The sequence below is a fragment of the Beta vulgaris genome, chromosome 6 (assembly GCF_026745355.1).
Source record: "Beta vulgaris subsp. vulgaris cultivar EL10 chromosome 6, EL10.2, whole genome shotgun sequence".
Classification (NCBI taxonomy): Eukaryota; Viridiplantae; Streptophyta; class Magnoliopsida; order Caryophyllales; family Amaranthaceae; genus Beta; species Beta vulgaris.
Window position 1 is genome coordinate 58844092 of NC_079207.1, and position 13063 is coordinate 58857154.

Consider the following 13063-nt stretch of genomic DNA (forward strand, 5'->3'; position numbering starts at 1 on the left):
AGCAGTCAAGACGATCTGATTATCCTTAAAAAGCATTCAAGAACAAGAAAACCCATAAAATAACTTCAAACTAGATAGAATCATATGAATGTAAACGGTAAACCCACTCTTAAATGCTCTAAAACTAAGTTAAATAACATATATAAAATGCATCTAAATGATAAATTAATATCGACTTGTCTCAAACCTCGGACAATGAATTGGTCTATTGAATGAGCAACCTTATTTTATATGGCGTATGTACTAGTAGGTAAGAGGCTTGCTACTTTCAATCAAAGAAGGAAGATAAAGCAAGCAGGGCCGTCTTAAACAAATTGGGGGCCCCGTGCAAATATTATTTTAAAATTATAAGAGGGGCCCTAAAAAATATTTTTTAAAAAACTATCACTTCCTCTATTTTATCAAATCTTGCTTTATTGAGTTTGAGAACATGTTTTAAGGAGAAGAGAGAGATATACAAAAGAAAAAATAAAACTCATATTATTGGGAGAAAAAAAACATTATGCAAATAATTTACAATTTTAAAAAATGAAAAATGATGTAAGTAAAAATGAACTAAGGAAGTAGAAAATATATGAAAGATGAAATATATAATCTGAGTATAATATTATGTAATTTTACTTTTCACAAAACCAATGTAATCACATATTGGGAATAAACCAATTATAAAGGAGAAACCTTTAATTTTGCATTAATATTGAAGAAGGAAGCTAGCTAACCAAAGTATCTTCAAATAGCCCTGTTGGGATTCGAACATGGGACATGTTAAAAACAATGCACTGCAATAAGACGCTCTACCACTATGCTGCAACACAACTTTGTTTCTATTATACACCAATTTAGTTATATTAGCTGAAGATAATCTGGAGGCCCTACTAATTTGGGGACCCTGTGCGGCTGGGCTGGTTGCACAGCCACTTAACCGGCCCTGAAACCAAGTAAGGGATAAAGCAATTTAAATACCTAAAATCAAATCTGTAATTTAGAAATTTTATTTTTGTGAAAAAAAAACATTAATTTTCAGATATATAGATCATAATTGTTAACATATTCTTCGCTTTTTTAATACTTGGAACGTTTTGACTTTTATCTTTATCAATATATAATTTTGACCATTAATATCTCCAATATTCAATTAGCAAAATTTTTACAATTTGATATATTTAAAATATAAATTGAAACTAATCCAAAAACATTTACATAATATACAATTTTTTATATATTTACTAGCATAAAAATATGATTAGGATGTTGCAATTATATATATATATATATATATATATATATATATATAAGAAGTTAAATTCCCTTGTTTTGATATTGAAGGTGATATTAACACCACTAGACTATCTTATTGCCTACAAGATGATGTTTATGTCATAAATAATAGATTTTTAACTTGGTATGCCGTATAAGAATTAAGGTTGACTTACTTTATTCGAGGCTCCTCTTTCTACCCTAGTGACAAAGGTTTGATTCTTACCTTTTGTAAAGTGGGATGCCCAAGTTCCCCCTAATTATGCAAGCATTATTTATGAGTCCAGATCCTCCATGATTCTAATAAATGCCTACAAGATAGAGTTGTATCTGAATTTTTAACCCTAAATTTTAAAATCAAGAGCTAATATTGATGGGAAAGGAAAAATAATGGGATGAATTTTTATGAGAAAAAATAGGGGGTTTTGAAAAGATAATATATGATTCATTGAATTTTTTATCCAATAATTGATATTACTCGAACTCTACCTTGAGAATTTTTTGTACACAAATTCTTATAAAAGATCGTCTCACATTAGTGTTAACAGGAGACCAACTGATGTCATGTTGACAACACGTGCGTGCATCATACCAGTAGTGGTAGTAGTTAAGCGCTTGAACTTATTAATTATCCTAACCTTAAATTATTTCTGGACGAATTAGTTAAGCGTTGAAGTATATATTAGTTAAGCGTTCAATTATATTAGTTAAGCGCTTGGACTTATTAGTTATGCTTGTAAAACCATCTCATTTCCCCCTCAATTTATATGTTCTCTCTCCTCTACCAACTCTAATTTCTATCTCCTATGTCCCTCTCTTTTACCAACTCGTGTTTCTCTCTCCTCTACCCCTTTCTCCCTTCTCGGCACTGCCATTTCCCTCTTCTCCACCCAACTTCCATTTCTTTCTAAAGCCTACATCTCTTTCTTTTTCTTTCTTTTCTTTTTTTAACGTATGAAACTTTCAACTGTAAAACGCCCTTTTTTCGCGACTTCTTCAATCTTGATTATAAGAATTTCTCAAAACTCTTTGTTTCCCTCTATCAATAGGTCGAAACTCTAATGAATATTTTATTATGAGTTACAGCTTTTAGGTATAAAGTTACATTTTTTTTCCAGGTTAGTAGTTAGGATCTTCTAGTGATTAGTTATTGTTTCCAGGCAACTGGCTATGTAACTGGGTAATAGTTATATTTATAAGGTTAATAGTTATGGTATTTAGTTATTAGTAATTGTTTATAGGTTATTAGTTATAACTTTCATGTTATTAGTTATAATTAGTTCTGGATAAATTGTTATATTTGTAAGGTCAATAGTTATGATTTTTTGTTATTGTTTGGGCACCATCTTGCCTGGTGGGCCACTAAATGCTCCAAAGCTCTAAGTCCTCTGCCAGCGTGGAAGCCCCCCAGTGGGACCCACCTGCCTTAAATTATGTGCCGGCATGGCAGATACATTCTTCACACATTTCAACACCTATAAATTTTGGGCAGATCCCGGCACTACTACAAAAAATGGCAAAGAAAACTGTTAAATAAGGCTTTTTTTATAACAGTTTTGAGGTGTTATCCAAGTCAATGTAATGTAAAGTAAACATAACACCTGCCAAGAGTGTTATGTTTGCCAGAGAAAACATAACAGCCATTTATAATACACGTTATACCGCTAGATAACACATTTTGTAAATAAGTGTTATGTTTGCTATTTATATGACAAATTGGAAGAAGGAAAATTTAACACTTATCTTGAATAACTGTTATGTATTCCTATAATATATATAACATATATTACCTATAACTATTATCTATGATATTTATTTTCTTATCATATTCTCACCTGTGAGCAGGCGTTAATTGCAGCAGCTCAAAAATTTCGTACAGTACCTGCTATATAATACTCAACCCATAGGATCTTACAACCAACAAATTGAATCCCAAAATTTTTATTTCACAATATAATTCAACGAATATTCATAATTCTAAACTTCCAAAAACTACTATATATACAAATCAATATTAATCTAAATAATAAACAATCAAATCTAGACTAGCCAATCCACATGATATTAATATATATCCAAATCCAAAAATATAATGTACATCCAAAAATGGATTAAGGTAAAAAAAATTAGGCGGGAAGTTAGAACTCATTCATCATTTGTGCTTCTTGTTGATCTCCGACATATGTAATCCCAACTCTTTGAGTTCATCAATTTTCTCGTGAGAATAGGTTCGACCAATGCCGTAATAATATTGCAATAAAGGTAATTACATAATAAGTATTCATAAAACAATTATGCATTTGTATGTATGTGCCACAAATTGTCAAATATCTACAACAACATCTTTGAGACTCAAACAATAAGATTGTATATTAATTCAGGTGCCACTACATTCACCTTGAAATAGACGGGCTTTCTAGTTTCTAAACTACATGCTTCAGTTCAAAGTATTAATTATGATTTGGGTCTTCATTTCCTTATCACTTCATAGATATACATGTATGGGATGCATTAAGGTTTAAACAATCTCATTGCATGTTTGTCTACTAATGTTCTTTTCGTAAGATAAGAAAAAAGTAACCTGATTGCTAATCCAAACCTACTGACCTGACATTGTCAACTTCTCTAATTCATTCCAGCAAGCCTCCTACCTACACCCTCTCAACTCTTCCTTGTGCCCATCGAAGATTCAAGTTTGTCTATAGTTTTGTGGGCGATAACGTCAATTTGTTCAAATTTACCATCGAGGGTCCAGTTTTTGAACCTCTAACCAAATGTGATGTAGAAAAAAGGTCGGTTTTTAGCATTCTGACGATGAAATTATATAACCCTCACATGGTATTGGGAAAAGATTATATACTTGGCCTTCTTTGCCTCCATATACTTCAGATCTCTTTTGTCGCTTTCTTAAACTTTTGTCGTTTTCCTATTAGTCTTTATATCTTGATTCTTCTCTATTCGTTCCTGAAGAGGAATCTGTTTAAGAAAGTTATGGTTTTCTTTTCTTCCTGCAACTTAGTTAAATTTCATTCAAAACTCCTGAGATACATTCAGATAGACTGCTTTGATATCCATGGGAAACAAAAACAGACTACCAGGAGAACAACATGCAAGAATTGCACTTTAGAACTAAATCATTGGCTTATTATTATGCAAAGGGAACAAACCCAGAGATTATAAGAAAGAAAAACTCACAACATCTGCTTCTATGGTAGAGCCATTTTCAAGTTTCACTGCAGCCACTCTTCCATCAGAACCAGCTTCTAGGATTTTAATCATATTACACTATTACATTTACAAATCACTAGGTGTTATAGTCAGTTGAAATGCATGCAAAATTAAACCTAGATTATAACTAAAACAACCATAATAGAAATGATTTAGATATGATGGGAGATAGACATATTGCCAACCTACAGAAGGGCTGCGCTTTTTAAAAAAAGCGCAGCCCTTCACTAGTAGGGCTACGCTTTTACGAAAAGCGCAGCCCTTCCTGCGCAGCCCTTTCTGTTTTTTCCCCTAGTGCACCCTTCCTTATAATATGAACATATGGCGGCCTACGTTCAACAAAGTGAAGGCAGCCATCTCAACATATCAATTGCTCCTACAGTTCGAAGGGGGTGACGGGAAGGTCGCTCGATTGTTCGGCGACTAGAGGTCTGCCTGATGATGTTACGTCAACAGTTTGAAAGGCAATGACGAGAGACCCTCCAGAAAAAGAAAGTGTCATGAGCCAGAGGAGCGCCTCCCCATGATGGGGCTCTACATGGCTGATAATCCAAAACGGTACGAGCGGCCTCGTCCTGCGGATCGAGATGAAGAAGTATGCATCGATAACAAGCGAGGTCGCACGATCCGAATTGGCAAGCAGGTCCCCGAAGGGATTAGGACCCAGATCCTCGAAGTCATAATGGAATTTCAAGACGTCTTCGCCTACACTATTGACGAGATGCCTGGAATCGATCCTAAGCCTATGGTTCACCGGCTGAACATTCGAGAAGGATACAGGCCAATCAAACAAAAATTGAGGCACCAAGGGGCCGAAAGGAGTGCAGCGGCCTCCAAGGAAGTGCAAAAGTTGTTGGCCGCCGATTTCATTCGAGAATGTCAATATACCGAGTGCTTAGCCAACATGGTCCTGGTCCGAAAGCAAACCGGAGCCTGGAGGATGTGCGTTGATTTCACAGACCTGAGCAAGGCCTGCCCAAAAGATGACTTCCCCCTACCTAAGATCGATAGACTGGTTGACTCGACAGCCGGCCATGCACTATTCAGCTTCATGGATGCAAATGCGGGGTATCATCAGATCCCGATGGCCGCCGAAGACCAAGTCCATACTGCCTTCACCACAAGTTCAGGGGTATATTGCTATAAAGTAGTGCCTTTCGGCCTCAAGAATGCTGAACAAGATGTTTGAAAAATAGATCGGACGGAATGTTGAGGTTTATGTCGACGATATTATCGTCAAGAGCAAGAAAGAAGAAGATCATTTCTCTGACTTAAGGGAGACGCTTTCCACTCTACGCGCTGACAACATGAAGCTGAATCCGAAGAAGTGTGTCTTTGGTGTAAGGGGAGGAAAGTGCCTAGGCTTCCTTGTCGACGAAAGAGGGATCGAGGCTAACCCTGACAAAATTCAGGCCATTATCGAGATGAAAAGTCCTCGAGCTACTAAAGAAGTCCATCGCCTAACCGGCTGCATGGCGGCCTTGCGGTGTTTTCTCTCTCGATCAGCCGACAAAAGCCTCCATTTCTTTCGAGCTCTAAAGCAGTCAACATTCGAATGAGATGCTTCAGCGGAAGAAGCATTCCAGCAACTCAAAAACCATCTAGCAAGTCTTCCCAAGTTAGCTTCACCTTTACCAGGAGAAACACTCTTCGTATAACTTGCGGTCTCTGAGCAGGCCATTAGTACGGTCCTCGTGGCCGAACGTGAGAAGAATCAGCATCCGGTATACTTCGTGAGTCACGCCTTCCGAGGTGCAGAGTCCAAGTATCCCCCAATCGAGAAAATGATTTTTGCTCTGGTCCTAGCAACCCGGAAGCTTAAGCCTTACTTCCAGGCTCACCCTATTAAAGTTCTTACAAGCCAACGTATACGAAAGGTGATCGCGGGGAAGAATCAGTCGAGCAGGGTTACGGATTGGGCCAACCAAATATCGGACTTTGGTATAGAATTTGAGCCCCGGCGCGCCCATAAAATCTTAAGCCCTTGCCGATTTCATAGCAGAATGCACTTCCCAACCTGAGCCTATCGAAAAGGGACCCTGGAACCTCTTCGTCGATGCGTCGTCATCCAAAGTGGGATATGGCATTGGGCTCCTGATCCTCGGCCTGCAGGCTAACAGAACTGAATATGTGGTCAAGTTCGACTTTGCCGCCTCAAACAACGAGGCCGAATACGAGGAGCTGCTCTTAGGCATCCAGCTTTCCAAAGCGGCCAGCGCTCGAGAACTCAAGGCAACTCCTAATTAATTGTTGGACACGTAACAGGGGAGTTCGAGGCAAAGGAGGACAATATGAGGATGTATCTAAGGAAGGTAAAAGAATAAATTTCCAGCTTATTCCTCTTCTCTATAACTCACATCCCTCGATCAGAGAATCAACAAGCAGACGCCTTGTCAAGATTGGCGAGTTCGGCAGAAGATCTCTCGCCTCGACCCATAATGTGGGAAGTCCTGAAGGCGCCCAACATCAATAGGGGAGTAACCACTCTCGAAAGAAGTCCTACTTGGATGGACAAAATCATAGCATTTATTTGAGATGGTGACCTCCCTGAAGATGAGCTCGAGGCCGAGCGAGTTCGAAGGCGAGCACGTTGGTTCGCCTATGATGAAGGGCAGTTATATAAAAAATTGTTCACTCACCCCCTCCTCCGTTGTCTCACCCCCCCCCCCTAAGAGGGGGATTATGTTCTTCGAGAGACACACCGAGGGTCGTGCGGGAGCCACCAAGGAGCACGAACTATTGCTGCCAAGGCACTTCGAGCAGGGTATTACTGGCCCACCATGAGGGAGGATGCTTCGGCTATGGTTCGGAAATGTAAAGAATGTCAAATGCACGCCAACTTACCCTATCAAGCTCCAAGTACCTTGACCACTATCCAAGCCCCCTTGCCCTTCGACATGTGGGGCATGGACCTCCTAGGACCATTCTCTTTAGCATCAGGGCAGCGTAGATTCTTGCTGGTCGCTGTCGATTACTTCACTAAGTGGGTCGAGGCGGCACCTCTGGCTTCCATCACTGATAAGCAAGTTCAACAATTCATCTGGCAGCACTTGATTACCCAGTTTGGGGTCCCTCGAATACTTATATCAGACAACGGCCGACAGTTCAACAGCGGCCCTACTCGCTACTACTGTTCGAGGTTTGGTATTTAAACTAGGTTTTCTGCTGTTAGTCAACCTCAGACCAATGGGTAGGCTGAAGCAGCCAACAAAGTGGTCTTGAAAGGGCTCAAAACGATGCTCAAGGGAGAAAAAGGCTCGTGGATCGATGACCTGCCTGGAATTCTTTGGTCCACCCGGACGACTGTTCGAGAAGCAACAGGTCATTCACATTTCAACTTGGTATATGGGAGCGAGGTTGTCTTACCGGTCGAGTTGGGCATTCCATCGCCCCGAATCACGTTTTATGATCAAGACATCAACAACGAAGAAAAGAAAATTACCCTCGATCTCCTTCCTGAGACTCGAGGAACAACCCTCCTTAAGGCCATCTCCTATAAGCTCAAGCTTACCTGGTTATTCAACCGACGAGTCAAGCAGCGACCTTTTCAGGTTAATGACTTGGTGCTCCGGAAGTTCGAGTCCACGGGGCGACAGCCTAGCTTGGGAAAATTACAGCCCAACTGGGAAGGGCCATATCGCGTGACCTCGATAGTCCGTCCAGGCACTTACCGCCTCGAAGACCAGGATGGACGTCCCCTTCCTCGACCATGGAACGCGGACAACCTTTGTAAATTTTATGTCTAAATGGTTTATCCCTCGAGGGCATACCATATGGGCACTCATGTAATCATTTTGTAAGGCACTGAAAAGCATGTCGATCGTTCTAAGATTGTTGGAAACATCGCAAGTCACTTGCCTTTTGTCTTTTTTGGGCATCATTTATAACAGGTTGCCTTTTGTGAATTACTTTTTATATAAAGTGCTTCAAGCCCACTTGACTATTGTACAGTAAGTATAAACAAAAAAGGCCTCGAGATTACTCAGGCATAACGGTAATTCCGAAGCAAAATGAAGGGCATAAAAGCTCGAAGGGACAAAATAATAAAATGAGCAACAAATAATCGGAAGTGTTATTCCATTAATCATAGTACAAGCTATCGAAGTCACTACAATACAAGTTCAAGAAAAAGCTTAAATCAAACAACAAAACCTAAGGGTCCAATGTTAACCCTGGTAGGAGACATAAGAAAAGTCTAGAAAGAAAACAAGGAAAAAGGAAGGGCAGGAAGAAAAGAAGAAGAGCCACGGTCCACCCCTCGAGCTGCGGAAGCCGTGAAGAAGAGGAGAAGAGCCACAGTTCACCCCTCCAGATTGGCGGGGGGAGGAACTTGGTCCTCGGCCTGGCTCGCCTCAGCAGACCCTTCCTCCTGGGAAAGCGCCTTGACGCCTTCCTCGACTTCGGTCCAGGAAAGATTGGGGGGCACGCCTCTAAAGGACCAACCGCACCTTGCGAAGAGCTTCGGCCTGCCCTATCTCAGAGGCTTGAAGGGCAGCGTCCTCGAGGAAGGCCCTCCCCTCCTCAGAGTCCTTCCCATACTGGACCACGGCTTCCCGGCACTCCCGAGCCTTGGCAATGGCCTCATCAGCGCCCTTTCGAGCCTTCTCGACCCGCTCCTCAGCCTTCTTGCAGTCCTTGGCAACCGCCACGTGACTTCTGCTAGCAGAGTCCCTCTGCTTAAGGGCAACTTTGACGGCCTGCTCCAGCTCCACCTTCTTGTCCTCGAAGGCCTTAAGAGACCTGGCCATCGAGTCCTCGGTCTCCGAGAGTTGCATCTCGGTCAGGCGTAGGCGGTTGACGGGGGTCTGCCTCTCATCCCAGGACATCTCCCCCGAAGCGGACCCGGGAACAGACCTTCGAGCCAGGGCTAGCACCCTGATCGACAACTGATAAAGAGAAGACGTTAGCAGGCAGAATATCAAAAGCTAAAATACTCTTAGTATGAACAGATAAAATCATCATACCTTGGTCATGGTCGCCTTAACGGCCTCGACCTCCTGGCCATCAGGCGTCAGGCTCGCCCTTTCGTCCAGCTCCGTCACCAGATGCTCCGAGGCTTTGTCGAACCTCGCAGCCATTTCGGCCCTCGAAAGGGCAGAAAAGGGCAACCTCATAGCCTTTTCAGGCCAAGGTTTCTTCTTCAAGGACGTCGCGATTGCGACAACACTCGAGGTAGCAGGTGCTGAAGGGGCAGGAGGATCTTCGATTTTGACCGAAGCTGGGGCCTCGGCCTTAACCTCCTTCGGCTCTGGCTTAGGAGCCAAGAAAGAAGGAAGCTGCTTCCCATCCTCGACGGAGGGATCAGCCTCGAGTTTCACCAAAGGAGACCCCGTGGCCGCCCTCGAGGTCGAGGATGAGCCCAGGCCAGCCTTAGCCAGCCTTCGACGTTTGGCCACTCGAAGGGCCTCGGCAGTTATTAAGGGCTGGGACATCGTTGGTCGAAGCTAACAAAGAGATGAAGATCAAGTTTAGAGAGAGAAGAAAAGAAAGCAGAGTTGTGAAATCTGCAGGGCTAATTGTCCGTACTTATAGGCAGTACTGATTACAATTTCCTAAAAATGCCTTAATTGCTCACCTCTAATGGGCTCCAACGTGACAAGGCCCAGAAGAAGGCCTGACGCGCCCCACGCATGCACTGTTCGATTGGTCTCCTGGTTCTACCATAAATGCCCTCCAATCTCGACAGGCGTACAACATCGAATGGCATAAAAACGAGAGACAAAAAGATGAGAAAAAAATGAATCTTCATTTCCATTAACAACAAAGTACATCCTGAAAGTCATTCAAGGCTTAGCTAAAAATGAATCTTTACTTTCATAAAAAGAAAGCATACCCTAAGGGCCATGCAGGATCCAATTAAAATACGATCAAAAGAACAAAAAGACTACTTGATACAAGAACTAAGAGGAGCTGCTCGAGGCGTTCCTGCTCGAAGTCTCAGACATAGCCTCCTCGTCACTCTCGGAAGAGGAGCTCTTGCTCAAGCCTTCTTGGTCCTTGGAGTTCTCCTCATCTACCTCCTCTACTCGAGCGAGGGATGTCCCGGCAGCAGAAGGGTCTTCGAGTTGTGGGGAATCCCCTCCAAAAAGGTCCCCTATATTGACGACATCGTCCACCTGAACCCCAGGGTCGGAGTCGTTGTAATCATGAAAGGCGGCATTGACAGCCGCATCATACTACGCCTCAACCGCCTACTAGTCAGCCTGGGGATATACCTTAATAAAAGCTTCTTGAACCCTCCCCACGGCCTCTCGAGCAGCGACCTCCGAAGCCTCCAGACCCATGTCTGCCGCAAACTCTATGCCAGCCTTCGAGGTTTTCCATTCCTCAATGATCTGGTCTCGATTGCGCAGGACACTGTCCCATTGGCTCACCAGATCCCGGATCCTTTACTCTAGAGTGGTCTTCTCCTTGGCCCAGAGTTCCTTCTCCTCTTTCGAGCTTTTCTTGAGATCCTCGATCTCTTTACCACGATCGGTGACCAGCTCGGTTTGTTGCTTCAAGCCCGTTCGAAGCTTGCGGAAACCCACGGTATGACGATGGCTCATTACTGCCATACGAATCGAGTGCTGAAAGAAAGATAATGTTATCAATATCGCAGCATAACCAATAGACCAAGTGGAAGAAGCTAACTTACATCGATCCATGATGAGTGGAGCTTTTCGACTTCCTCCTCCTCGGTGAGATCCCGGATCAACTTCAGGTCCGACTTCGAGACGAATCTCTTGACCATCGAATTGAAAAGGTCGGCCTTCTCGAGGGTATACTTTTGCGTAAATTCCCGAGCGTCAGTCTCGAACTCCGCCGCCTTCCTCTTCTTCGAAGCAGGGAACTCTTCCACTCGAGCTAAGGAGACGTCCCCTGCCTCCGTCACTTGGATCGATTTCCCCTTAGACTTCGGGGTATCCCTTATCAGTCGAGGAGCGTCCTCCGTGCCCACATCCCTCCCATCGATCTCCCCTTGAGGGGTGACAATAGCAGACTTGGTAGGGGGCGGACTTTTGGCCTCTTCGAGGGATCCTGAGAAAGGGGAGGAGTTAGAAAGAAATAAACATGCGAAAAACGACCGCTCATAGGCGAGGGTTACCTTTGGGGCTCGAGGAACGTTGGTGTCACCCTTCGATAGCTTCATCTTGAGCTGCTCATGGACCCTCTGGTTGGCGGTCACTCGATTCTGCATCTCCTCGCTTATTTTTTGGCGAGCTATAACTGCAAAAATAACACAAGAAAGTTAAAACAGCCTTAAAAGAGAGGATGGTGGTCGAGTGCCTTAAGCATACAAAAGTCCCTACCCTTGGGGATAGGCTGGGCTCAACCAAATCGTCGATAAGAAATGCTCATTGCTCATATCGTCCGCGGCGGGATTCCAGAACTGAGGGACTTGCTTCTTCTCACCCCTCTCGAGGACGGTGAGACATTGACAGTAAATGGCTAACCTGGCCTCATCCTCTGACATTCGAGGCACGGATCTGTTCAACCATAAATTAGGGCCCTCGAGTAGAGGGAACACTGGGAAGTCCCACTGCTCGGCTCGATACACGTACATGAATTCAGTACGGAAGAATTGTTGGTTCGTAGGCATAGCACCAACGACCTTGTAGGGGTAACGGACCTGGAAGCTCCACCAACCTTCACCATTCGAGGTTACGGACATAATGACAAGCTTCATCATGTACCTCCAAAGAATCAAGGATGGTCAGACATCCATCATCTTGTAGATAGCCAGGAACCCAACCATCGAGTCCACACTGTTGGGCATAAGCTGACATAGGGCAAGATTGTAAGAGGACAACACCTCGACTGTAAAAGGGTCCAAGGGAAATCTCAGCCCTAGCTCGAGGTGCTTTATATAGCGCAATGCATCCCGTCGGTGGGGTGCAGACAGTCTCGGTAGGCTCTGATATATAGAGAGCATAAGGGTGCTTGATGAAGTAAGAGCTCTCGAGGAACCGGAGATTTTCCGATATAAGGTCCATAAACGGCCCTCGTAGGTGGAAGTGGGCTATCACTCGAGGCAGATCTACTGCATCGTCACTTCTACCCCTCGTACTCGCGGTAAGAGAGTTAACCTCACTGCTCCCTTCCATTACTCGGACAACCTGGTTATCGAGAAGATCATCTAAGTAACTCCTAACAGCCCGGGTCGAGCAATAGTAACAGAGTGGGGGGGGTTGTTAAACTCTCCCTCCCCACCAGAAAGCACGGATACACCGTCGCTCGAGTACGGTAGGGCATCGAGGACCTAAGTAGAGTCCAGGCACTCGAAAGCCGCGGACACCACAGGAACCCCTCCGATTAGGATCCCGTCGAACAATGGTTTTAGTAAGGGAGGCGGGGTCCCCGAGCTAGAAGAGGCGTCCACTAGGTCCATCGATTGGGGGGCTCCATCCAGAGCGGTCCATAAGGAAGGAAAAGAAAGGAGTAAGGGAAGAGAGATCGTACCTCTTTTAGAAAAGGACTCTCGAGGTTTGTCCGCAACTTGAAGAAAAGCAATTGACCTTCAGGGTTCTCTCGAGATCGTACGTAAAGAAAGGCGACATCTCAAAAGGATCAGAGCAGACAATGAAACAAAATAAAG